The sequence below is a fragment of the Rhyacophila brunnea genome, unplaced genomic scaffold, assembly GCF_057557595.1.
Source record: "Rhyacophila brunnea isolate RB1 unplaced genomic scaffold, BYU_Rbru_1.0 scaffold_18, whole genome shotgun sequence".
NCBI classification, from domain to species: domain Eukaryota; kingdom Metazoa; phylum Arthropoda; class Insecta; order Trichoptera; family Rhyacophilidae; genus Rhyacophila; species Rhyacophila brunnea.
The window spans coordinates 10,117,186-10,144,141 of record NW_028232837.1 but is presented as its reverse complement, the minus strand read 5'-3'; the positions used below and the strand labels follow the sequence as shown (position 1 = coordinate 10,144,141).

Genomic DNA, 26,956 nt, shown 5'->3' with positions numbered 1-26,956 from the left:
TCGTCATAGTAATCTCTCGATCATATCGATCTCACCAGTACATCGTTACCTCACAATTATAATCTCACGCCATCATCCTTATTATGGTATTCAGTGTATTTTTGTATCAATGTTGTTTATTCTCCCAAGGTACAGAACTAACCTGCCATTTGTAATGCCAATTGGGAGGGCAATAACTCTGTTCAACCAAATCACTTCGTATATTGACATATTCCATCTGCGTGATAATGAGTATAGGTGGGCATTATTTTATAAATTCTTAAAATATGGTCTGCTTAGCTCATTCTGTGTACTTACTTGTAGGTGTCTAATTTACATATTTTTGTATTTACACTTTTCTACTGTTTAATGCTGATCTATTTCTTTTTTATAATATATATAATACTGTTTTCTTAATATTGTTTTCTTCTAAATGTCATGTTGTGAACGTCTTAAATTAATAATTTGTAATGTTCACTATTATGTAAAAAATAAAAAAATAAAAAAAAATGAATGAATTTGAAAATTTGAATAAACTCTCTTCTCAACATCCAAGCAACAACAACCTTGTATCTACCACCACCTCGTCATACCGCCAAACTTATATTTTAGTTACCATTGATAACAAGGCGGTTAAATGTTGGGCTTCGTCATGGGTACTTCACGGGTTTTTTCAGATGTTACGGTATTAAAACTTTTATTTAATTCTTTAGTTCGAAGCATACTTGAGAGTGGGTCTATTGTTTGGGCACCGCATCAGTTGAAGTATGGCCTTATGGTGAAGAGGGTTCAGAAGAAATTCTTGAGACACCTTTACTCGAGGTTGTACGGATACTATCCGTGGCTTTATCCAACTGACTTTCTCTTAGGCATGCTTACATACTGCAGTCTGCAATTTAGAAGAAATCTTTATTTAGCTATGTATTTTTTTCGACTTATACGAGGTATAAATGAAAACTCTGCCATTCTGGACAGTTTTGACCTGTATGTCCCTGATAACTATCTTAGAAATAGAGAGCATCAGTTGTTTATTCTCCTAAGGTACAGAACCAACTTGCCACTGGTAATGCCAATTGGGAGGGCGATAACTATGTTCAACGAAATTGCTTTGGGTGTTGATATATTCCATCTACGTGAGGATGAATGAGATAGGTGGACGTTGTTTTATAAATTATTAAAATAGGGTCTGCTTAACTCATTCGGTGTACTTTCTTGTACCTATCTGATTTATATTTTTTGTATTTACACATTTCTACTGTTTAATAACTTACTATCTATCTCAATACCGATCTATCTCTTCTTTATGTAATACTGTTTTATATTTCTTTGTTTCTAAATGTCATGTTGTGAACATCTTAAACTTATAATTTGTAATGTCCACAATATGTTAAAAATAAATAAATTGAATTGAATTGAATATTTGTAAATGATATGTGTTTTTTGCAAATAGGCTACTTTATTTCTTAGGCCCCAGTTATTGTAGTCTTAGAAAATCCTATTTTTCTTAAAAAGATTTTCTTCCAATATTATAGTTAGTTACAGAGTTATGTGCGACGCCGACCAATTGTATTGTAGTCTTTGCGTAGTCCACCATAAATGATTCATACAAAAAAGCATTGCGTACGCTGGCACGTGCCCACATAAAAACATGTACCCCAGTGTGTTGAAAAAACATCTTCTTTTGCGATTCCAGCCTACTGGCAGAACGCCGTTTTAAAATTCCTTCGTTGTGTATTCAAATATGCAAGCGTCGACCAAAACATTATGCGTAAGTAAGCACGCGAAACGGCGCTGAGCAGGGCTTATTCGATTGTTTGTTTGACTTCGCTATAATAAGCAGAAAATGTGTTATAATATTAAAATTGTATGAAACAATCTTTGTTTGTATTTTGTTCATAACTTGTGTGAGAGGCATAGTGTTCTAAATCAGTGCTTCTCAAACTTTTTCACACCACGGCCCCCGAAATCAGAAAATAAAAATCTAAGGCTTCCATCCCCAAAAATTTTAGTCTATTATTATAGGTACATTTAAAAAAAATAGAACATTTCATTTAATTGCTTGTAAAGCAAAAATTAAAAATTAACTTAAAATTTATTACAGATACAGCCTCCAGTGGCGAAGGGTGACTTTTGAAAACAGGTAGGCTGTGGAGAAAACACACTTGTTAGATGTATTTACGGGAAATAAGAAGATAATCTGACATAACTACTGATGAATAGGTAGGTACACAAAGACCGATGAAATTTCAAAAGCTCACTGATGGTATAAAATTAAGCAATTCATTTGAATTATGTATTTTCTTAAATATAAACGCAAGATACGCTCAAAATATATTGAAAATATCCGTTGTTGTGAATCTGTTCCATAACAATTTATAATTTAACCCGTAAACTAGACATTTTAAAATACTTCTATATTTAAAACACAGACTTAGATACAATATCAGATTTCAACTTACATAATTGGCTGAATAAATTGTCTTAGTCTATGAATAAACTAACTGACAAATAAAAATCACTAGATAAATTATTTATTATTTTTAACAACAATCAATATTTATATGTAAGCGCTCCTTAAATAGCTTACCAATTTATATGGGCTGCCGCCGACGTCTTTAAATTATGAAAAACAAACTTCATATAAAAAAAGTTTTAGATTCACGCGAACGTAATCCTTACAATATGTAAAGCGAAACGAGATGTCGCTTATTTTTTTAAACCTTCGAGACATGCCATAAATGGTGCTTATTGAAATAGTGGAAAAGATCATAAAATTATTATGACAATTATACGATAGATGTCGTTGGGCATATTGAATATATTATTATGTGATTATATTATTTAATGTCAATATAAAATTTAAAAATATTTTTCTTAAGAAGGTAGGCTTTAAATAATCGCCTAGTATGGAGTCTTCGCCATTGCAGCCTACAAACACAATAATTTAATGAGAGGGGAATGATCGCATATTTTTGAATAAAAGATCAATACCGGTACAATGTTTGAAATGATATTTCGCAGGGTTTGCTCCAAAGTCACCGTTGAAAGACACAATCTGTGTTTATTTTTTTTACCAGTAATGTTGAAAATGCTGTTTCGCATAGGTATGACTTGTCGCAATTGGGTCAATATAAATTTTGTTTTGTTTAACTAAAAAATCTAAATAATTTATAAATATTAGCAGATTATTTATCTATACTTAGAGATTTGTATCAGGTATCACATTTTTATATATTTTTTTCAAATACTGAAATGTTTCACGGTTCCCTAGCAGGAGCTCCAGGCTGTTACCAATACTGTTATAGATGAAGGAGTTGGTGGAGTAGGAGGAGTAGGAGGATTTGGTGGTTGCCCCGATGGATGGAAGAGCGAGTTTTATTTGCAGCGTAAATAGTCGGTACAAGAGTATGTTACATGAGTTATGTTACAATACTTATGATACTATTCCGAGGTTCGAGTCTCGGTAGAATGAGATGTTGCTCGGAGCGATAACTTATATTCGAGTGACATGTCCAATGAATTATGATCCACTATTTATTGACATACTCACAATCAAAATAATAACTTGAAAAGAATATTTAGTAAATAATTATTATTATAATTGAGTCAGCTACTCTATATGGAGTTTACGTCATTGGATATGACTGACTATGTGGAAAAACGGATATTGCGGAAATTATAATTGCATTAAGTTATTTACTGAGTTTGCCATAATTGGACACTACGGAAAATGGATATTAAGGAATTCGTAATTGCAGTCAGTTATTTAATATCGCTGATCAATATTATGCTGATACGGATTGAGTTATTTATCCCCATACTTGAAAAAGCGAAAGAACGATCTACACAGCGTTCTTTGATATATATATAAAATGGTTTTTACTGGCCTTGCTTGCTTTGCGACGCACTTAGCTTAATTATAAATCATGACCTTGCTAATTTATCAGTCTAAAGGTCATTTTAAATGATCCGTTCAGTTCCAGTTAAGACGAAACGTCAGTTAAGCCGAAACTGAAGCGGAGATGTGATGTCAGTTAAAATTTGACGTATAAATGACTTATTGAGATTTAGAGGAACTATTTATGTTTATGGAAAAAGAGTGATCACTATATCGCTAATAAATGAGAAACTTTCTACGATGTTCCAAAAAAAACTAAATATTGTTTTTTGTAATTATTATAATATAATATTATCTATTTTGTTCTTTTTAACACTATAACAGGTCATGATGGCCAATTACAGTTGTGTATTTATTATGGAATAGACGAGAAATAATCACAAATAACCAGACTGAGAAAATCACATAAATATATTTTGACCTCACCAAGAATCAAACTGGGGTCCCGGAAGAAAGTTTTGGTACCTATTTAACGAAATTAATCTGAACTTTTAGGTATGGCCCTACAATTCAGTAATTATGGCGATGCGTTGTACCAATTGTTTTTTTTATACTACTTTTCTAATTTCCAAGTTTGTTTTATATAATATTACGAACACATCGAAGAGCATGGAATGAGAAAAAAACGGGAATCAAATCAACGTACAATGTGCTTATGTTTAAGTTTGTAACATTATTTACGATCTGCTATATTCTACATAAATCTCCATTTTCCTTACAGCTATACAATTTTTTTCTATACTTTTGAACTACGCCAGCATTTATCGCAGACTGGTGTGAAAATGTTCACAACTTTTTGGCAGACCGTAATGTATGGCGGATACATTTCCACTTGAAGTATGGCATCCATTGCCAAGTGTAAAAGACCTACGATGTGTCGAATTTAAAGTTATGCGTTGTGAGTTACTAACGCCATATATTAAGTGAACTATGGAGATTTATGGACGTGCTTTAAAACAGCGTTTTCCAAGCTTTAAAGCAGCATGCGTGTAAGACAAAACGAACTTATTTAAAAAAAAATACATGTTTTGACGCCACAGTTATAACTTTGTTATGTTTTCGGCAACGGAAATCCTTACCAGCATGCCCCAATCCTTCAAGTGGTCCAGTGGAAAGTGTATGTCAGTAATAAGACGCATACATTTTGATTGAACATTACCCTTCTTATTATATGAGCGTAGTTATACACAAAGCAGCCAAGCCACTATTTTAAAAAAATGAGTTATTGTGATTTCCATAATCTCACACGTTTGTTTTACGTTCTGCATAAATCAGTCCAAGCTACTGTCATACAAATGCGTTTTAAATATTTTACAAATCACAGATCTGCGTAAAGCAACCATTTGATAATATTATGTACCTGATTATTAAAATCCTAACTGTAATAGGTGTTTTTTTCTACATTTAATTAATAAACATTATTTTCTCAATTACATTATATGTTTTTCATTTTATTATAAATGAAATATAATTTAATATATAGTTTTTTCATGTAAAAATTAGTGCCAGGCAGCTAAATATTAATTTATAATTAATTATAAGTTGTTCCAATTATTTTCAGAACTTTGAAATTCCCATAATACTTGAGTAACTTAGAAAGTTTTTTTTAAAGAAAATAGTTTCAAAAATAAAGATTTTTCTTACAAAAATAAGAGTTGGCCAGAATGAACATTCTAAAAAACGGTTTTGCACAAAACAGCCTGGACTGCTAAAACACCATAATTTCACAGATTTTATGCATTTACCTTTTTAAAAGTTACACAAAATCATATATATATATATATATATATATATATATAATATCTATCATTCAAAATTTATAAATAGTATACACAGGCTTTGTGGATTATTTAAAGAAACACACTTTATGTACAAGTGCTTCTATCTCTGATTGAGGTTGGTGTGGAATGGCTGCTTTGTGTATATCTACGCTCGTTTAATAATATGATAAAGCTTTAAATGATTGAGCACAATAACCGGTTTTACGTCGCACCATATTATGGATATTTGAAACCTAAGAACTATAAAATAACTTAGGGATAATAATCTACATTCGATTTCCAAGGTTTGCATTAAGTGGCGCCGTCCTTTCTGACATTTTATAGTACCTAGTAGATTATTTTAACCCATATTTCTCTGATTTTAATCCACATTAGTTTGCATGCGTGAGATTAAAGTATTATTGTCTGTCATGTATATTAATTATATACACCAGGCTATTTAACAAGTACCAACTTCTCAATGAGCTCAACAGTTGTAAGACGTCTGTTTTGTACTGTTATTTTTTTGGCAATAGAAATCCTTCACGTGGTCCACTGGAGGATGTATGTCAGTAATAAGATTAATGTTGATCTTCAGTGATGTTTATTCGTCATGGTCTCAAAGCACAGTTACATATTGTAAATTAAAGAGAAAGAACTCAGGTGAGTTCGATCCACAGTGAAACAACTCAGAGAGCAGAGCTGAGTTAAGTTTGAACAAGTTGAATGGTCCGAGTTGAATGATATTAGAATCATTTACAATGGCATAAATATGAAATAGTAAGTAAGTAATATTAATGACATTTAGTTCATGTACCTACAAAGGTTTATAATATGTGTGTAGTTTTACAGCTGGATAGGGTGGATAAATTGGGGTTGATCAATAAAATACTATTGAGTAGGTACATTACAATAGTCGAAATCACATATGACATGACTAATAAAATTGTACGTTATGTTCAGCTCATTAAGGACTAAATGGCCCTGGTTCGGCTTTATTCTCTTATGTTCGGTCTTATCCGCTTGGGTTCGGCAGCACAAACACGAATTTGGCCGACATATCTACCAACCAACCTAAATTTTTGCCGTATTACGAATTAAAAATAGCCGGCGATACTGTTTAGTGTAAAGAATACCTTCCACGCTAATTTGGAAGAATATAAATAACGGAAACGTGTTAAAGCGATAACCGTTAAGAATAAACCTGCTGAGAGGTATTATGGTACAGAATAAGCTATATTAATAGAATTGTATACTTTAGTTACTTTGACCATTGATTAAATTTAAAATACCTTTATTAATACTATCGACCGAATGTAGGTACTTGATGGAGCTTGCATTTAAATTCGAATGGATTTAAATTTTGTACTATTCCATTTGAGTATGGAATAAATTTGAGTATAAACTCAAATGAAATAGTACAAAATTTAAATCAATTAGAATTTAAAATACCTTTTTTAAGTATTAAATTTGAATGTTTCAGAGAGTGACTGTTGTGAATTTCAAAATTTCACAAATGAAGAAAACTCTTTTTTGCTTTTAACTTACTCAATATCATATACAATTAAACACTCAATCCCCGTCACTTTCATATTATATATGTATATGTTACGAAAAAATCAAAAAATATATGGAATGATTCCGGCAGACAGGATAGTATAAAATTTTGTACACATTTTATTTTTCACGCACTTTATTCATAATAATATTATCTCAATGGTTGCGAACCACTATTCTGAAACCAGAATATTACTAGTACTTACTCAAATATATTATGTAAATTACGAATACCCAATTACTATTGAAATGCCAGCATCTTACTTTATTTTAATTCCAATAATTAAATTACGAAATTGGTTCCAATTAATAATTTGTCACGTTTGCAGCCATGTGAGGTTTTTCAGCGACGTCGACATATTATTATTATTATAAAAGCCTGTTTCCGGCAACACGTGCAGGCGCCACCAAAAGCCTACAAAACAAACTTTTCGAAAGCTTAGAAAAGCTTCTAATTGAATCTCCAGATGGCCACCCTTTTTTCCCCGGTGCCTCCACCCCGACATATATTTGTCGCAGGGACTCGAAATCTGCACCCAACCTGAACTTGTGATTGAAGTATTTCCAAAGAATTTGGTCAATAACGAGAAAGCGCTTTTTAACTTATCTTATTATCGTATTTGATGCTAAGTATTTGGTGTGAGTGAATAAAATTGTTTATAATTGGGTTTAAATCTCGGGATTGCGCATCTATTTTATACACAATGCTTGTATTGGCGGATATCAAGGGTAGTTTATCATATTATGTATGTATTGAGGTGGTTAATTGTTACATTAAGTTAACCATCTCAGCTGTCAAAAAGTGCAATGTTTTGACAGCACCTCTCTTGGCTGTGTTAACTTTTAAAGCGAGATATACAGATTAGACGGCTAACTTAATGAAACATTTTTTTTTCTAGATGCCTTTATGGATACCTCGCATTTACTATCGAGGTTTCTTTAAGAACTTTAGCACGCAAACTACTCTACTTGATGCCTGTCAAATAAAAATTGTGCCAGATGAGAAATATGCCTTATTGAAAACTATTCTTCCATCCGCATCGCAAGGTGTTGGCGATTCTGATGAATATTTTGTCGTATTCATTGGGAACTGAGAACTGAAAGTAACAATTATATTACTTCAATTTATATAAATATGATAAACTATCCTTGATTTCCGCCGATAGCTGCCGAAAGCAGCCTTATGTATAGAAAAGATGCGCTGGTAGAATTCACACGTGTGTTATATTTTATAATGTGTGTTTGGAGCCAGAAATCGACCAAAACACAAGCCAATCGGTTAAGTAACCTCTTTGTAAGGCAATCAAGATGCACATCGGATAATAGAATTTATGAAAACAAACATATTAGTATCTATAGAAATATTTTATCCGTTGATGACATTTTTAAGAACAATTATTATTGTAATGTTTCGTTTGTGTAACATGCATATTACTATTAATAACCCACCCTATCACGCCCCCAGCAATGAGGCATAGGTCAAGGAAAAGTTTGCGTCACTACCCTTGGTCCATCGCCAACTCTCTAGAATTTAACATACCATAACTGAAGTGCGTATATCGCTTTTGTAGCACCACTGCAGGCTGCGTGCGTATTGTCTGTATGATGGATGCCACCGCCTAATCTTAAGGGTACATTGGTACAACCGCATTATAAACACTCGAGTTGGTGAACAAATATGGCAGCCTTCGGTGATCGAGGTAATTACGAAGAGACACTTCACGTGGTTGGGACATGACGAATTCCGGATACCGCCAGAGAGTGCGACACTTCGTAATATATTATATACACGGTTAATTAATTTTAAGTCGTGACCAACGTTCCCTCTACTTTTTTAATTGTGTGTGCGGATCATCAACGCATCTGAGCAGTGGCGTAACTATGTTTGGTGTCACCCATCAGTGAAGGGCCATCATCCGGTGCGGTAAATTTACACCCCCTCCATAAACACACACATACAATTTTTCATTAAAACTTATATTTTTAAGGCATTTATTAATTTTAGTGATTTTATGGTAATAATAACACTAACGACAATAATTTTTGAAGTTAATAATTAATTAGTAACTTTAGCACAAACACTTTTACCGTATAGAAAATATCGTAAGAACTGTGATGTTTTCACAGTAAGTATTACTATGGGACTATACTGACAATGTTTCTTGGAAGTTGGAACATGTCAAATTTAGAGGACCCGGCACATAGGTGGTCATTGATAAACACTAAAATACGTATCTTCTTTTCATATACTTCGGCACACAATAGAATGGGATAGATATAGTGATCCTGCTTGACGTAATATTTCACTTGCATGCTCGCGTTAGTCGCTCTTGACCTTCGCCTTTCGAGAAATGAGTCTAAGAATTGTGCATGTGATGGTTTCGTGCATTCGAGAAAAACTAAAATATGGCAAAGGAAACTTTCTTTTACAACATTTTTGTGCGAAGACTGTGCGGGGGACAAAACTATGTGTGCGGACACGTTTTGGTAGGTATACCTTATATAGGGAACATTGTTCATGACCTATCTTGATGACAAGATTTAAAGTGATTTTTCCTAATCTGGCTAAACTGTGCGAGTCTTTTTATGTAGTTTTGGCGTTAAGAAAAAACTAAGTTTTAAGATATAATATGTCCTGCTATTTATATTTGAATATATTATAATAGAAATGATGATATTTGTATAAAATATTATAAACGTGGTAAGAGTGATGTTAAAAATATCTGCCATCGGGCTGTATGAGCGAGTGAAGCTTTTGATTCCCTTCCCCGTTCGCAATTCTCCCGAGTCTTGCTCACTCCGAGAAATGGCATTTAGGGATTTCCCTTTAAAGCTTCACGTATATGACCTGTGATATTTTACAAAGCTCGCGCTGGATGTTACTACTAACATGAAATTTGCAGGCAGGTTGAGTTTGCGTCACCGAAATCACCACAGTTGAGAATAATATAGAACTGACGAAAATATAGTGCGTAAAATAATTTTATTGTTATACGCCAACAGTTACTTCTTGAGTGGGCAGGTATGTCATGCATTGTTAAGTGGGATTTTATGGACAAAAAATACAAATATCATTAACAATACATAAATTCTTTATTTTCTTTTATTCAACGAATAATTATTAGAATGTAACATTATAATATCTTATTTATATTTTTACAGAATTTGAAAACATTCCATGTATATACCCACTACACAAAATCCTTTCTGAAAAATTATCCAACATGGTTAAAGGTTGAAGTCCCGTCGGGTATCGTATTTTTATTATTATTAATTATGCTTTATATAATATTATATTCTCAAATCTGTTGAATTATTCATTGAATAAAAGAAATAGTTTATTAAAAGTATTAGCAAGTGCAAGTACGTTATAAATATAAATTTCGAGAGGTCCGAACGTTGATTAGTAATTAAGGCATTTAATTGATACCTATCTTGATTTAATATACAAAAATTGATAGTCAACATTATTGATATAATATTATTATTATAAATAAATTTGTAATGGAACATTACCACAAAACAGATTAATAAGTAGAATTCAGATATTCTATACCCCAGAATGTATGAGTGTCCTACGAAAATGAAACAAATATTATAGTGTGTACTGCAACCACCAAATAAACCAATATTGAATGAGCGTCAGTGCATAAACCAAGTACAAATTATCAGAACGAAGAACAAGCTTGGCGTAGTCTTGATACGTGTTTAAGTTTTTCACGTATTCTTCCACACTCTTGATCGGTTGCCTGTTACTTTACATCTGTTAGGTATTTCAGATCCCATTAATTCTGTCATCCTTAATACTAATTTAATTATTAATCATAGTCACCGTTTGTCAGTTTTACTTTCATAAATATAACTTTTATGTAAAGACAAGATGTCACTTTTCGAATAATTATTATATATACACAGGTATTTAATACCTACTTGTTTTTAACAAGTATTTTTTTCTATTTCATCCGCCAGTTCCATGTTAGGTCATTATCGTTAGGATTGCTGACAGCGTCGCGACGCTGGCTGATCATTGCACGCCGCAAATCCGACGCCGCAGATTTACGAGCATTGGTAGCATTTTCAGGATACCATGAACAATACCTAATGCACCGGAATTATTGACCGGTCGATAGATTGAGCATGGCATAGAGACTACGGTTAATTAAATTTAGGAGAAATACCAATGACTGAATTTATAAAATATCTATTAGAGATTTTACGTGCTTGTTTTGTTGTTTTGTGAGATATTGGTAGAATACGTGACGTATCTGGAAACGAGCATCTAATCGAATGACATCACTAGATGAACGATGTCGTCTACATGGCGGTCAGTTGGATGCCGAATACATGAATTAAATACACAAAAGATAGGTACCCGTAAGTTATAATTTTAGACAGAAATTAGAGACACATAATTATTATTATTACTGCCAAAAGATCGTAAGTACCGAAATCATGCTATGGAGTAATGATTGCAATTTGAAGTTTGGCATGCCAAAATCTATAATGAAGCGTAATGATAATTCCTTTGTGCTTTATGTCCATTTTCTATATATCGGAGGATATTGATATTTTTCCAGTATACATAATATTTATATATAGACACATAATTTGTTGTTAACTGTAAATGCTAGAATTATCAACTTAAAAACTTTTGGCAGCAACGCCATCTATAAAGGATGTATGTATATAAAAATAATTAATGTGGAATGTAAATAATGTTATTTACCTAAACATTGGCATATTATACTTAATATACATAATTTGACCCTTAGATCTAGAAAAAATCTTTTTTTGATAAAATACAACGACCAACCTATAACCACTGGATTCGTGCCAATGTACCTTAAAAATGAAACTACGGATATACTACTTAATTACGACGATATTAACAATCAAAAAAATATTTTTTCGAGATCCTTTTAAAAATTGGACTTAGTTTTATTTCACATCTTTCACTTTCTGGGTCAGCACTCTATCATGTGAATTAATCCTAATAACTACTAATCAAAATAAAACATAATTTATGAAGTGACTACTGTTTCCTTATTATTCTGCGGAATAAGTGTTATAAATCTGTTAATAAAATTTGTTACTACCATGAAGTGACAGTTAATACAATAAAATACATTATACCTAAATTAAGTGGGGTATTTTAAATTCCGCCAACGAAAGAGCACATAGATTTTGTTACTAATCAAGGTAATTATATCATTATTAAGACGATACTCCAGTGAAACGGCAAATAATTTTCAACTATAGGCGCGACGAAATTTTGGACTCGCTGGCAATCGGAGAGTGAACGTCGAGGTGTGAATACGTTTTTTTGTTTCGTGATGGCGACGGGTGTATTAATTCTTAAATCGTGTAAAGATGACTAAAAACGTTACCCATTTACTTTAAAAAGAAAACATTTCAATGAATATATTATTATTGTTACTAATAGAACATTAAATGGACGCATGTTGGATTTATATGACAAATTATATTTTGATCGGCATGCGTCATTTGCAACTGCGACCCGCAATCCGCGCATCGCCTAGCCACGATCTTTTTAGACCATGCCTCAACTGAGATATAGCCTTAAGCAATTTATAATTGGCAACAAGTGTTAAATAAATTTATAAATGGTGCAATTGCATTTTGGAATATGTATTTATTGTTAATTAAATTATTATTTTGTTATTCGATACGATCAATTTTTATGATAAAAACTTTTACTTTTGTACAACACGTTGATTTTTTCACTAATTCCCAATTATATCGTTAGTTTTTGAAAATTAGTATCCATGGTAACATTGCAACAACGCATTATTGTATAAATGACAAATTTTAAATGAATCGCTACAAAACACCGGTGTGTATAAGCGCAGTTGCAAAAAGCGCTCAAAATACTAAAGCACTCATCGTAACTGCTACGGGCTACGAGCTACGAGTCTACGAGCTACGACTGCTACGACCCACCACCCCTCTACGAGCTACGGTAACGGCCGGCCGTAATCCACCTGGGTGATAATACTTTTGTGTTAATCTCAGCTCCAACCAAATAATAAACTTAGTGACCATGTTTTACAGTAAGGCTTTTGATGACGAATTTCCCTTTGTGATATTATGCAAAGTATTCCGTCTCTCTCTCAATCTCTCTCTCTCTTTCACTTAAAAACGAGATTCATAATGTTATAAGCTATGGATATATTTAGTCTTTTTTAGAGTGGTTTAAAAATAGCGCCGTCCAAGCAAAAATCGCCATGAGCAAAAACATAGTTCTGGGCGTACCTGGAAAATTATATTTTTTTATTATCTACTGCAGTGGTATTCAAACTTTGCGCTGATAAACGAGCGATACCTTAGTGCGCCGCAAAATATTTGAGGAAGTTAATGATTCCAGACTATCTGAATACAACACACTGATACTTGACAAAAATGATGGATCCTATTATTGCATCAAATTTTGACCTCTAATGCTTCCTAACGATATTTTCCTAAAAAAACATTAAAATGTTTTATTTAACGTAAGCGCCATTTTTGTATAGAAGAATGTAATATCAAGATGGAGAATATACAAGAGAGGTTGTATGAGAATTATAGATCCCAAAGTCCATTTTTTGCTGCACTTTCATATTTTTAGGCTATATCTATATTATTAACATATACAAGAAAGAACATATTATCTTGGATATGATTATAATATATTATGATGATTATTGAAAAAAAAGAAACATACCTATATACTAGAAAACAAGTTAGACCAAATGGGACTCTAAGTCACAGCTTTTACTTTTCGGGTGAGTGCTCCACTATCCTTTAAGATATATTAATTTTGTCTGTAATTTAATAATATTATTTAATAACTAGTTAACTACTTATATGAATATTTTTTCCGTTGAATTGAGAATGTCCTGCTACGCGGACGAAACCGGTCCTGATTAGGTTACATCAAAGAAATATTATGTTATTATATTATTGTGATCAAGCACGGATTACAGATTGATTGAAAATGGGGCAAGTTTTATGCCGATTATGCCGATTGCATTGAATGATAATATTGCATTGTTATGAATCGACCGTTATAAAAAAATACCACAATGACGTGTTTATCTTAAATTTCATGGCGAAGAAAATCGTAGCATTTCTGTATACAAACACTTCATATCAATGGTTCAATTTAATTTTAACTGTTTGAATGCTGTTCCACAAAGTATTACTGACAATAAATAAATTATCTCCGTGAAAGTCCTTGAACATACATAATTTTGAAAAGTAAGACACCCCGCAGGAATCGAACCTGCATCTCTCGCGTATCGTGCCCACGCACATAGTCCACTATGCTAAAGGAGTCATACTTAATTACGACAAATTTTAGCTATTGGCCTTTTAATACTCACTGAAGCGGTTCTCAAATTGAGCTACTATATTTGTATTTTAAATCAAAGTAGGTATTAATTAAATTACTAACCGACGTCACAGATCATTTTAAGATTATTTTTTTGTAATTTAATTGAACTTGCTAATAAATTTTAATTCATTTTCCTTTAATTCCTTTTAGTCCTTGTTATGTATGTGAAATATTTTGGATTTTCAGTAAGAAGTAACACTAAAAACCGTTTATTATAATCACTTAGTATATGTTGAAATTTAAAGCTTTTATGTTTTCGATTAAACCAAAATGATGTTATAAAAAAAATCCTAATATTAATTATTCATGTACGCGTACGTGTATCATCTTCGTATCATATAATTTTTGCCACACTGGTGACCGTCTAATACCTATATATAATATGTACATGAAATTTGCCAACATTGCAGTGAAACTAATTGATAATATTTTTTTTTTTTTTTTTTTTTTTTTTTCGACCATGTCCGATCCTGATAGGATCATATGGGCCTCCACAGAGTGGAGGTTTGTATTGACAGATTTTGTTTTTTACGAGAAATGGATGTCAGCCACTTGCTCAACCTATTAGGTCCATACCCTGACACACACAAATTGAAAAACAATTTTTGTACTTGCCAGACCCAGGATTCGAACCTGGGACCCACGGCTTTGTAGTCCAACGCTTATGCCGCGCGGCCACCGTGGGCGTTAACTGATAATATAGGCATTTTTAATTAATCCAGTTTAAAAAAATGGTTTATATCTAATATGAATTATTATGTAAGGGAATAAATCGATTTTCATTTTAGCTTCGTTTTCGAAAAATTTTCATATTAAAAAAATGATTACCTACACTTAAAAAACTCGAATGAAAAACTTAGTGTCAGGAGCAGAAAATATTAAGTTTCACGGAACACGATTGTGTAGTGTGTTCCGGCGTGCGAAAAAAACATTACTTGCAAAAACTTGGAGAGGGCAGAAAAAAAAAATGAAAATTTTCTCGCCTATCCGATAAACAATTCGCTGGTTTATAATGCGATATTTTCCAGAGAGCTAGGGACTCTTTTATAAAGCATTAAATAAGGGCGGATAAGCTGTAAGAAAATACGATTTATAAATTAAATATAACTCATATGGACTTAAAAGAAAATTTACTGGATTTTCTTTTCACGAGGCTTCGCGATAATTTTATAGAAGCGTCGACAGAGAGTTGCCAGAAATAAATACGATAATGACACATTTGCGGCACTAATTAAATACTATAACCGTAAAATTACGCGGCAAAATTTATTTTATTTCAGTATAGTAAGTAAAAAAAATTATCATTTCGAGTAAAATTTTTATATAATCTTCTTCTTATTGTGCCATCCCCTAGCGGAGGTCGGCCACCTTCAAGGCGATCTTATCTTTGTCGTCTGCTACCCGGAAAAGTTCGGTGGAGCTGCACTCGTACCAATCACGAAGGTTCTTAAGCCACGAAATGTGGCGCCGTCCTCTGTTACGCTTCCCATTGACCTTTCCTTGAATGACAAGTTGGGGAATGCTGTATTTTTGTCCTCTCATAATGTGGCCGAGGTATTGTAGTTTCCTGTTTTTAATACTACGTAGAGATTTTCGGTCCTTCCCAGTTCGATTGAGAATTTCAACATTTATCACCCGGTCAGTCCAAGGAATTTTGAGGATGCGTCTATACAACCACATCTCGAAAGCTTCAAGTCTCCGTGACATCTCTTGGTTTAGCGTCCATACTTCCATACCATAGAAAAGAATTGAGAGCACATAACAACGTACCATACGCAGTCTCAGACTTTTGAGAAAGGCGCTCCTTGCGATCTTAATTCTAGTTTTAATTTCCTGAGACTGGTCCCATTTCTCATTGACCCATGTACCTAAATATTTATAATGGGTCACACGTTCGATTGGTTTGCTGTTAATGACAAAATTTGTGTTGGTGTCTGGTGTCGCTGTTTTCGATACTAGTAATAGTTTTGTTTTCTTGAGGTTCATTTTTAAACCATAAGAATTACTGACCTCATTAACCTCATTAACCTTTTCTACCAGTTGATGTAAACTATTTAAACTGTCAGCAATCAGCACAGTATCATCGGCATATCATATATTGTTAATATGTTTACCATTAACCATAATAATATATATATATATATATATACATTATATATATATACATTTATATAATAATATGTATAATAATACTGACATCTATAAATAAATACCTATTGGTGCCAATTCCAGTGCAACCTCTCACTAACCAATTTCCAACCGTTGTCTCCCGGGCATATGAAAATGAGTGCTTCAACGATTTTAGAACGGTCAATAATTCAACATTCAACACTCAATCAATATATACCAAACTACAAGGTAATCCGCACGAGCAAAGACAGCCCCAAAGGTATCGAAATAAACAGTATAATGTTAATTCATTCATTGGACCATGTTCGTTCATAACAAGATCATAATATGAGATAACAGATTTTTGTTTTTAAGAGAAATGGATGTTAGTCATTTGCTCAACTTATTAGGTCCATACTCTGACTCCAAACATAACTTAAAAAACAATATATATATTTGCCAGACCCTACTTGACACCCATGATATTATAAACCGATGCGTAAGCCGCTTGGCTATCGTGGGCGTGATATATAATACATACATATATATTCACTAGTATCACCTCTACTACTACTATCAACACTACCACGACAGACCATGAGACCAGACTACGAGGACCGATATCTCGACTAAAATGGTTAGCAACTTAAAAACTGTTTGATTCGAAACATTTTTTTTATATAAATATTCTACAGCATACGACAATTATTTACAGTTGTTTAAAATCAAAACATGAAAGACACATGTGAATAACATTTTCATATTATCTAACTGATTAGAATATTATCCCGTTACATGGATGGAACCGCTTAAGGTCATAATGGCTTTTATCAGAATGTCTAAAAATGATTTGAAATAGGTAGGTAGGTCAAATTAGTGAATTTTTGTTTTTATGTCCAATTTTAATCATAATAATATCATATGGAGCTCCACAGAGCGGAAGTTTGTATTAACAGATTTTTGTTTTTATGAAAAGTGGATGTTAGCCACTTGCTCAACCTATTAGGTCCATACTCTGACTCGAACACAAATTAAAAAAACAATATGTGTGTTTGCCAGACCCAGGATTCGAAACTGGGATCTACGAGTTAAAGGCCGACGCTTAAGCCGCTTGGCCATCTTGAGATTACTTATTAGTACTGTTGGGTCGATGGTGTGGTGCCGATGTGTATAATAGTATATTATACAATGATAGTTACGAGCTAAGTACTTGAATTCGAGTGACATCTAGATAAATTATTCTTCGTTATTTATACAATAAAAAGTAACACATTAACATAAAATTCTGGTACATAATCATATTAGACTAATTATAGAATCAGCGTTTTAAATTGAGTAGCGAAATGAAATATTATTTGTTATTACAGTTGTACGAAAATATGATACTATAAAAATGATTATTCGGCTAATACACCGTAATGGTATAATGTGCTGTGATATGATGTAATAATACACCGTCTCTAATTTTGCCAACCGACTTGCTGATCTAGCTCAGTTGTTTACTGGAAATGGATTCACTGGGAATATATTAATGCAGAGTAATTTGAAACCTTTAAACAATAGATATTTGATCGCTATTACTCTGCAGCTACAGTACATACCAATAATTGTTATACATCACTGCTATGTTTCTAGCTATCTATAATGATCCTATCGATATGAAGTATTCATTATTATTGTCATTTTTTTCCCTAATATGTCTGATCCTAATAAGATCATATTATATAGGCCTCCACAGAGTGTAGGTTTGTATTAACAAATTTTTGTTTTTACGAAAAATGTACGTTAGCCACTTGCTCAACCTTTTAGATCCACACTCTGAATCCAAACACAAATTGAAAAACAATATGACGTATACTTATCAGACCCAAGATTCAAAACTGGGACCCAAGTCTACTCACGTTAAAATATTCTTTTAATTAATTTAACCGCAAATAAGAGCAAAATGTATTTTACCTTTATACGTCTATTTACTTTGAATGTTACAATAATATACTTGTTTATACGTGAGAACCAATATTTCTTTCCATTGTGAAAATCTACCATTATTGACAGTAGTTGTCGATCATTTGTGAAAACCATATATTTCCAGGTTACATGTAAGTAGAACGTATGCAGTTCATCGTGGGACACTTATTCGCGCGCCGCAGTACGTGAAACATGAGTTCGTATAACATTTTATCAAATGACGAGTTCTTCGTTGAACATTTCACCGTGGAATACATTTGTACGTATCTTACAAAATGCGGCGATAGTTTGCAAATAGTACTGTTCCAATTAGATTAACCCTAACCTAACCTAATCTAGTAAAGACATCTCATAAAATTTGCCACATGTTGTAGCATACGTATAAAAATATTCCACGGTGAAATGTTCAAGGAAGAACTCGTCATTTGATTAAATATTACACGAACTCATGTTTCACGTACTGGAGCGCACGAATAAGTGTTCTGCGGTGAACTGTTTACGTACAAATTTCCGGATACTATATTTCCATTGTGAATAATTTTATATTTTTAATTATTGTCAAAATAGTCTATTTTAATGTGTGAATATTCTTATATATCCCAATAAAAGTGGCTAGTTGTTTTTAGAGTACAATGTAATATTGTTTGACACTATTAGGTCACAATAGTGTACAATCTATCCTGTTTATACCATTATCAGATAAAATAATTATTTTGCGCCGCGGTAGTTTTAATTGAATTCAGGTATTTTATTTTGTTTGTGTTTTGCGCCCCCATAATCCACTGTGCGAGGTTAAAACTTTACTCACTGATTAGTTGATTTTTGTCCGCAAAACATACGGGCGAAATAAATGTACAAATAACAGAGCGCCAACTATCTAACTGCGGGCGAATGTCCCTTTACAAAGAATATTATTCTATTTTTTTTTTTTATTCAAATATATTATTTTGTATGTAATGAAATATTGAATAATATCGAAATTGTTTTATGATGTTTCACATGTATGGCGCGGAGTGGTAAAAGGTGGAGGTAGGCTGTTAAGATCTGTCGTAGATTATTCTTATTATTTAATAAAAAAGGAATAAGTACTAAAAAAAATTGCGTTTTATTAAATTAATCAATAATACAATGCAGTTCCACCATGAATTATTGACAGTCAATACAATAAAAGAAACTCCGTCATAAATAGTGCATATTAAACTTTGTCACTCATACGTATTTGTTTTCATTGAACTAAGACTACAATTATTTAGAAATGGTGTTAGTTAGTTTTTAAAATTCAATTACACTCAGCAAATACTAAGCCATAATAAATAATAGTCAAAAAATACTCGTCTCTCTATAAAATATCTAAAATTATGCAATTAAATCATACATAACTTTGGATATTATAATATTTTTTATCTATTAAAGTTTGGTTTAGGCAGAAATTAATGAATTAAAAAAATATGTGTAGGTAATACGTATTCTAAATCCAACGAAAACATATAAGTATGAATGAGAAAGTGTGCACAATTTTGTCGTATTGCCGAAAATGTAACAAAACTATTATGGTTTGGTTTAGGCAGGGTTAAATTTATTTTAAAAAACTAACCAATAGCTTCTATAAATTGTAGTCTATGTTCAAATAAAACAAATACGTAATTACTAACAAGGTTTAATGTACACTTTTTATGGCGGATCTTAATAGCCTACCTCCACCGTTGGCTACTGAGGCACGGCAGATGAGGGGGCCCTCGTAGTATTGTGCGTAAGGCGTTGGATATTCATCCAGGGACTCCGGGTTTGATTCCCAGTAAGGGCATAATATAGTTAACATTATCACTGTCAGCCAATTTTTACTAGGTGGACACTTGTAGGCCAGCTATTTTTGGAATACAATAAATCACTTAAAAAATATTATATAGGAACAGAGAACAGAACATATCATCATATCAACACTTTATCATGAATATTTTCCTAAAATGATAAATATTGTTTATAAAATATATATAAATAGTTTATTCAGAAGTTGTGATGATTACAAGAACGCACGAGTTAACTCGTCCATGGCCTGACTCGATATACATGCTTTGACGAGTTAATCGAGATTTTCGATTGATTTGTTGCTTGAACATGCTTAACAACTATAATCTTATGCTTATCGAAATCAGTGCTTCTTTAACAGACTATCATTATTAATTTATCAAGCTTCAAAAAATAGCATGTGACTTTAAATCAAGCGTTTTTATCATATTGTCACTAGATTTAAAATTTTCATCAAAATGCTGTATTTTTTGATAAATTTAATTCATTGAACATACGTGGATGCCTCAAAAAATATTTTCGATCTCGATTTTAATAATAATAAGAATTAAACTATCCTTCGGATGAAAAAATATATTTCTATTTAGAAGACAGTTTTTGATGACTAAAAAGTCTATCTTTTGATAATATTTGGTTGCGCTTTTCATAGTGGACTGTAATTTTGTAACTTATGGTGGATGTGGATGCTGGGGGGGGGAGGGGCGGTCACACGTAGATGCCAAGCATTGACCTTTTATGATGTCCTGAGGTCTAGGTGAAGCTGGTCCCTGGAGCATGCCCTCACGGGTTAGTAGGCACTCGCACGGTACACTTTATATTATGATAAATCAGGAGATATCCTGAGCCTGTAATACGGATACAGGTGGTTTAAAACGGAGTTTGCATGGAGAGTCGGATAGACTTATGGTTTCCACGATGGTTGCACTGGACACGCTCGTGGTATGCACTTAACTTTTTAAATCAGTCTGTATAATCGAATTACTCGTTAAACGACGCTTTAGCTGTAACAAGCCTGCACGCGCCCGTTGTCTTGAGGTAACCGAATATTATTCAATCGTGAACGACTGTTGACCTGTAACTGCTGTTCGCCTGAAATTGCGACAATAACTGGGGATTTGAGGTAAGGGGGATGAAAGGAATGAGGGCCACTATAATTGGCCCAATAAATATTTATATTACATTTTCCTACAAAATAGCTTTCTACACGTTATTTGGCATACTTTTATCAATGAGCATTGCTAGTACTGACGTGAATATGTATGGTTCTAGAATTTAGTAGAACATTTGTATATTATGAAAACATCAAGATTTTTTTCCGATTCGTTTGTTTTTCATGGATTTATTTTCGTTTATTATTATAATAACGTAACAATAATTCACAGTTACTCTAGTTGTTTGTTCCCAATTATTGAAACAACAAACAGTTTATTTTGTTCTGCTCCAGTATTATTTCAAAACGATTTTCGTTATAATAACAATAAATTTGTTAATAAAACAGAACTGAATTGATAAATAATATTGTTTTATAACATTAATAACAGACCCTATTTTATCAATTGAATCTTCTTATCATATTATTCGACATTAAAAAATACCTTTATATTTTAAATTAACCTCAGAGGTATTCGTATAATGTTTCTATTGCTATTTAAATTAATCCAAATTATAAACCTAATTAAAATTATATTCAAAACCAACGTCTTGGGTAATAGCACCTGTCCTGGTCCAGATTTTCCTCTGATTAGCGACGGACAAAATATCGAGAGCGTCGACAGCTTCGAGTACCTGGGGGTACACATAACGGGAGATGGCATTTTGCAGAAAGAGCTCGCTATCAGAATGGGAATGGCTCGAGCAACATTCAACTCGAATATCTGGGACTCACGATTTTACTCGGTCAAAACCAAATGCCGCCTATTCGATGCTTGCATTCTGACGGTGCTGTTTTACGGTAGCAAATCATGGCACCTTACGAAGGCTCAGAGCAACCGTATACGAAGCTAAACAGATGTTTGCGTAGAATACTGGGTGTGTGGTGGTATGACTTTAGGAGCAACGAGGTGATAAGAAAACGCACCAAGCAGCCTCTCATCACGCTGAAAGTGAAGAGGCGACGTTGGACCTGGCTCGGCCACGTGCTGCGGATGCCAGAAGAGAACCTCAACCTGGCTTGCCTGTTCTTCAAGCCGACCGGATTCCGGCGTCCTGGAAGGCCGCTAAATACCATCTACATAGTATATACGGCGGAGCTATGGGATGCTGGTTTTTTGAAGACTGGCAAGCGACAGGGATTCTTGGAGGCGCCAAGTGGTGTCCATATGAATCAATTAAGCGGCGGATATGGCCAAATAAGAAGAAGAAGAAATTATATATTATGCTCTAATAAGCCATGTAAAAGACGTCATAAACCGATAGATACTTAAAATAATATACTACACTCAAATACTACAGATAAAGACATTTTTTTACAACGTGTCTGTGACACATGCTGCAGTTTTTTGGATATTATATTGTTGTTGCGCAGACTGAATAATCTGGAGTAACTGATGGTTTTAGGAAACCTCTAGGGAAGGTGCAGCAGAGAAAGAGCATCGGAGCTGGAGCATCCAAGTGGAGGAGCTGACTGGGAGCAGCTTTCACTTCATTAGAGGTGATGGGAAGTCTTAGTAGTCGTTCCGCTTAAAAAACTTGCATGTTATTGCAAGCATGAATATTGCCTCGCATGGTTTGGTATGTCCGTGTCTCCTACGTTACGTTCATGAAGGCCGAGAGATCACCGCGTCCCTCTTAACAGTCTTGAGATCAAATCCCATCATCATCATCAAACGCGACAACCCGGTGTGGATCTTGGCCTCCTCCAACAGCCCCCTCCACGTGTCCCTATCTAGTGTGGCCGCTTTGAAATTTGGTACCCCTAGATCATGGCAGTCATTGGCAGCTCCATCCAACCAGTGACTCTTTGGCCTGCCTCTTATTCTACGCACGATTGGATTGCCGGACATCACTCTTTTGACCGGTTCATTGTCATTCATACGGTGCACATGACCTAGGCATCGCAGTCTCTCAATCTTACTTGATTGAACTGCGCTGCAATCTTCGTTACATTATATCTTATCCTCCAATTGGTGCCGTCCCTGATCGGTCCATATATATGGCGGAGAATTTTTCTTTCAAAAATGTTCAGGGCTCATTCATTTCGCAGAGTTAATGTCCAGGTTTCCGATACGTAAGTGAGCACTGGCTTTACAAGTGTTTTGTAAAGAGTGCTTTTAGTTCGACGAGATAGTATGCGGGACTTAAAATGTCTTAACAGGCCAAAGTAGCATTTATTCGCAGACATGATTCTCTTGTTGATTTCTTCTGTAATATCATTATGTCGAGTTACAAGAGAACCAAGGTATATGAAAATCTGAGATCAAATCCCGGGTCTGACAAAAACTCACATATTGTTTTTCAATGAGTGTTTAGACTCATAATATTGGATTGAGCAAGTGGTCAACATCCATTTCTCGTAACAACAAAAATCTATTAATACGTTTTTTTAATCTGTGGAGGCACATGTGATTTTTTTTATTTCACATCCGTCTTTTCCACTAATGGTCACTGGGGATATGGAACACAAGTATTACAAGGGTTAACTGAACGAAGGATTGAAAATATCACTGAAGACGAAACTGGCAGTTGTATATAATACCTACTAGTGGAAACGACAAAAAATAAACGTATTAATAAGAAATTTAAGTGATTGTTCTTTCTAAAAGGTCTATTGTAATAATAACGGCATTGAAAGAATTTAAAAACTTATAAGAAATTGGTACAATTTGTTTTAATTTAAATACAATCAATACGTATTTTTTCAAGTCCAACATAGCTGTACCAACAATCACTTTAAACTTTGGCCATTTCGGAGCGATTCGAAATTAGCCCGGCGCGCAAAAGTGTGCGAGAGCCCCCACGACCCCCCACCGCGGCAACCTTATCTCGCATCCCCCACAATGGACGGTTATTGCCTTTCTCTTGGGCTATTCGCTAAATTAGTTATTCTTTAATGGAATTACTTCTCTGTTTTACCTGCATTTCAAATGATTGTAAAGGCATTGTTCGGCGCGGTTGATAAAATTATTATTGTATTATAATTTTGAATGAGGGGGGGGGGGTGTTATTATCACCGGATTATTATGAAGCATCTGGGGAGGGGTATTCCCCTCTTTTGAAATTACCTGCCTTTAAGTTTAACGCTTATTATAAATGTGCAGAATTAAGTGATTATGGGCACTGAATTATTTGGCGATACTACGAAAGGAATTTCGAGCGAGGTTTATTATGACGAAATTATTTCATCCCCATTTCAATAGCTGGGTACACACTTGGGAAACCGAGCCGAGTATAATATGCATAGCTTAGTAGTTCTTTATTTAAAAATCTGTTAACGGTACAGTTCGGTTATGAGGAATACAGCGGAAAACACATTTTGAAAATACCCGATATACTGGATTTTTTGTTAATTTGGGGTAGTTTAGATTAGGTTAGGTTGGGTTAGGTTAGGTAAGGTTTGGATTGATTAACCTAACACATTTTGAAAAAAGCCGATATACTGAATTATTTGTTAGGTTAATCAATCTAAAACTTACCCAACCTAACCCAACCTAACCAAACCTAAAGTAACACAAATTGACAAATAATTCAGTATATCGGCTATTTTCAAAATATGTTTTCCGCTGTATTTCTCATAACCGAACTGTACCCTGTTAACTTATGAACCAGAACTAAAATTATTTATTGGGATGATTCTTAAATGTACTTAAATAATATATTATATTATAATATAATATATTACATATTCTACAAGAGGCCATGAGGTCTAATGTCAGTAAGTATTATAATTAGTAATATAAGTGAAACAATCACAAATACCCAGGCTTTGAAAAAGTCAAATAAATGTATTATTATGACCTCAAGTACTACAGCCCGGATCTAGAACGATTCAGCATCATCGACTGAACACTTTGAAAACTGAGCTATAATGCATAAAGCCCACCAAAAAAGCGTTCGGTGCGCTCACTACTGAGTAGGCCCCCTCCCACCCGCGCATTACCCTTCACCTATGTAATAAGGGGCTCAAGGAGCACAAAATAATTATTATTATCAGCGTCTCTCATAACAAAGCAATAAAAATATTATTAAATTTCTCGGGGCTTGTAATTAATATCGGACACGCAATAACTAAACAAAGAGCTCACTGTTCTTAAATAATGGCTTCTCGCCCGGTCTATCGACGACGCTTCGAGGAGCGTGATTTTGCTTGCCGTGTTCAATGAATGGACTACGTTGTATTTTTGTTAATTCGTATTGCTGAGAAGCGAAAAACGGTGACTCATGGGGCAGGCGGGCACAAGGCGTCGTCAAATCCAGTGTGCGCTGGCGTATTTGATTACGTTGTATTTTTGATGCATAGAAAATGCGCGAGCGCCCCGCAAGCCTGCTTTAGTGGACTTTATGCCTAAGACTTTTCGACGACGGGCGTCACATAAAACGAATGAAATAACGCAAAGACCTACATAATATACATTATAATATTTTCAATTTATCGAATAATTATTCACATGGTTTGGGAGTGTAAGATTCATAAGTGAACATACCTACATAATTAGTGAATTCTTCTCAATTAAAGTCATGCACCACTTTGATAATTATCCGCTAGATGGTGTCGTTAATTTCTGTATGCAATTTATTTTCGATTATCCTTCAATAATTTGAATGAATAAACATTTAAGTTAATCCCTCCAAACCAAAACCCGCCACGCACTACACCCGGTCTTAATCGAGCGTATCACGTGGCCCTACATTGGCGATGTGAAGCATTTAGTTCAGTTTTAGGGCGGGAATGCCCTAGGAGAAGATACCCAGGACTAAGGTTGCTACGCTCAAAGTGAGCTCTGACTGAGTTTAAAGTTACTTTCTAATGCAAAGTGCCGGGGAGAGAAGAGCACAGGGAAATTATAAAAATAAAAGTGATTTTAGTGTATGATATAACAAAAATAATGAAGCTAATCATACGGACAGCAAAAATTATGTGAAGAGATCTTCACGCCCGCAGTAAGATGTCGCAAATTTTATAAATGCAAGGTAATTGGCCTTAGTAGCAACCAAGTCGGACGGCCCGGTGGGCCTAACAGCTGGTTGGACCGACCTGAGCATCTTCTCCCATTCGGAGCACATTCTAATGCATTCCCAGAGGATATGGTTTGCATCCTGAATTTCCCCTCCGCATAGACATGTCGGACGGCTGACAAGTCCAAGCTCAAAGAGCTTGCCAGCGAACCCATCGTGTCCAGTCACAAACTGACTGGTGTGATGGTCAGGAGTCAGATATTTGATTATCTCCAATCGCCATTTAATATTTGGAAAAAACATATATGTGTGCCGACCCTTGGTTGATTCATCCCACCGTCGCTGCCAGGTCTTCCACGCCATGCACGTCACGCA

The 26,956-nt window shown here is 34.0% G+C and overlaps 1 protein-coding gene across 1 annotated transcript in view; it reads right to left on the bottom strand.

Annotated features, from left to right (window-relative positions):
• The window catches only part of Sol1 (CUB domain-containing protein Sol1), a 1,020,319-nt gene that overhangs the window by 597,385 nt on the left and 395,978 nt on the right, over positions 1-26,956 (bottom strand). The window lies entirely within an intron of this gene.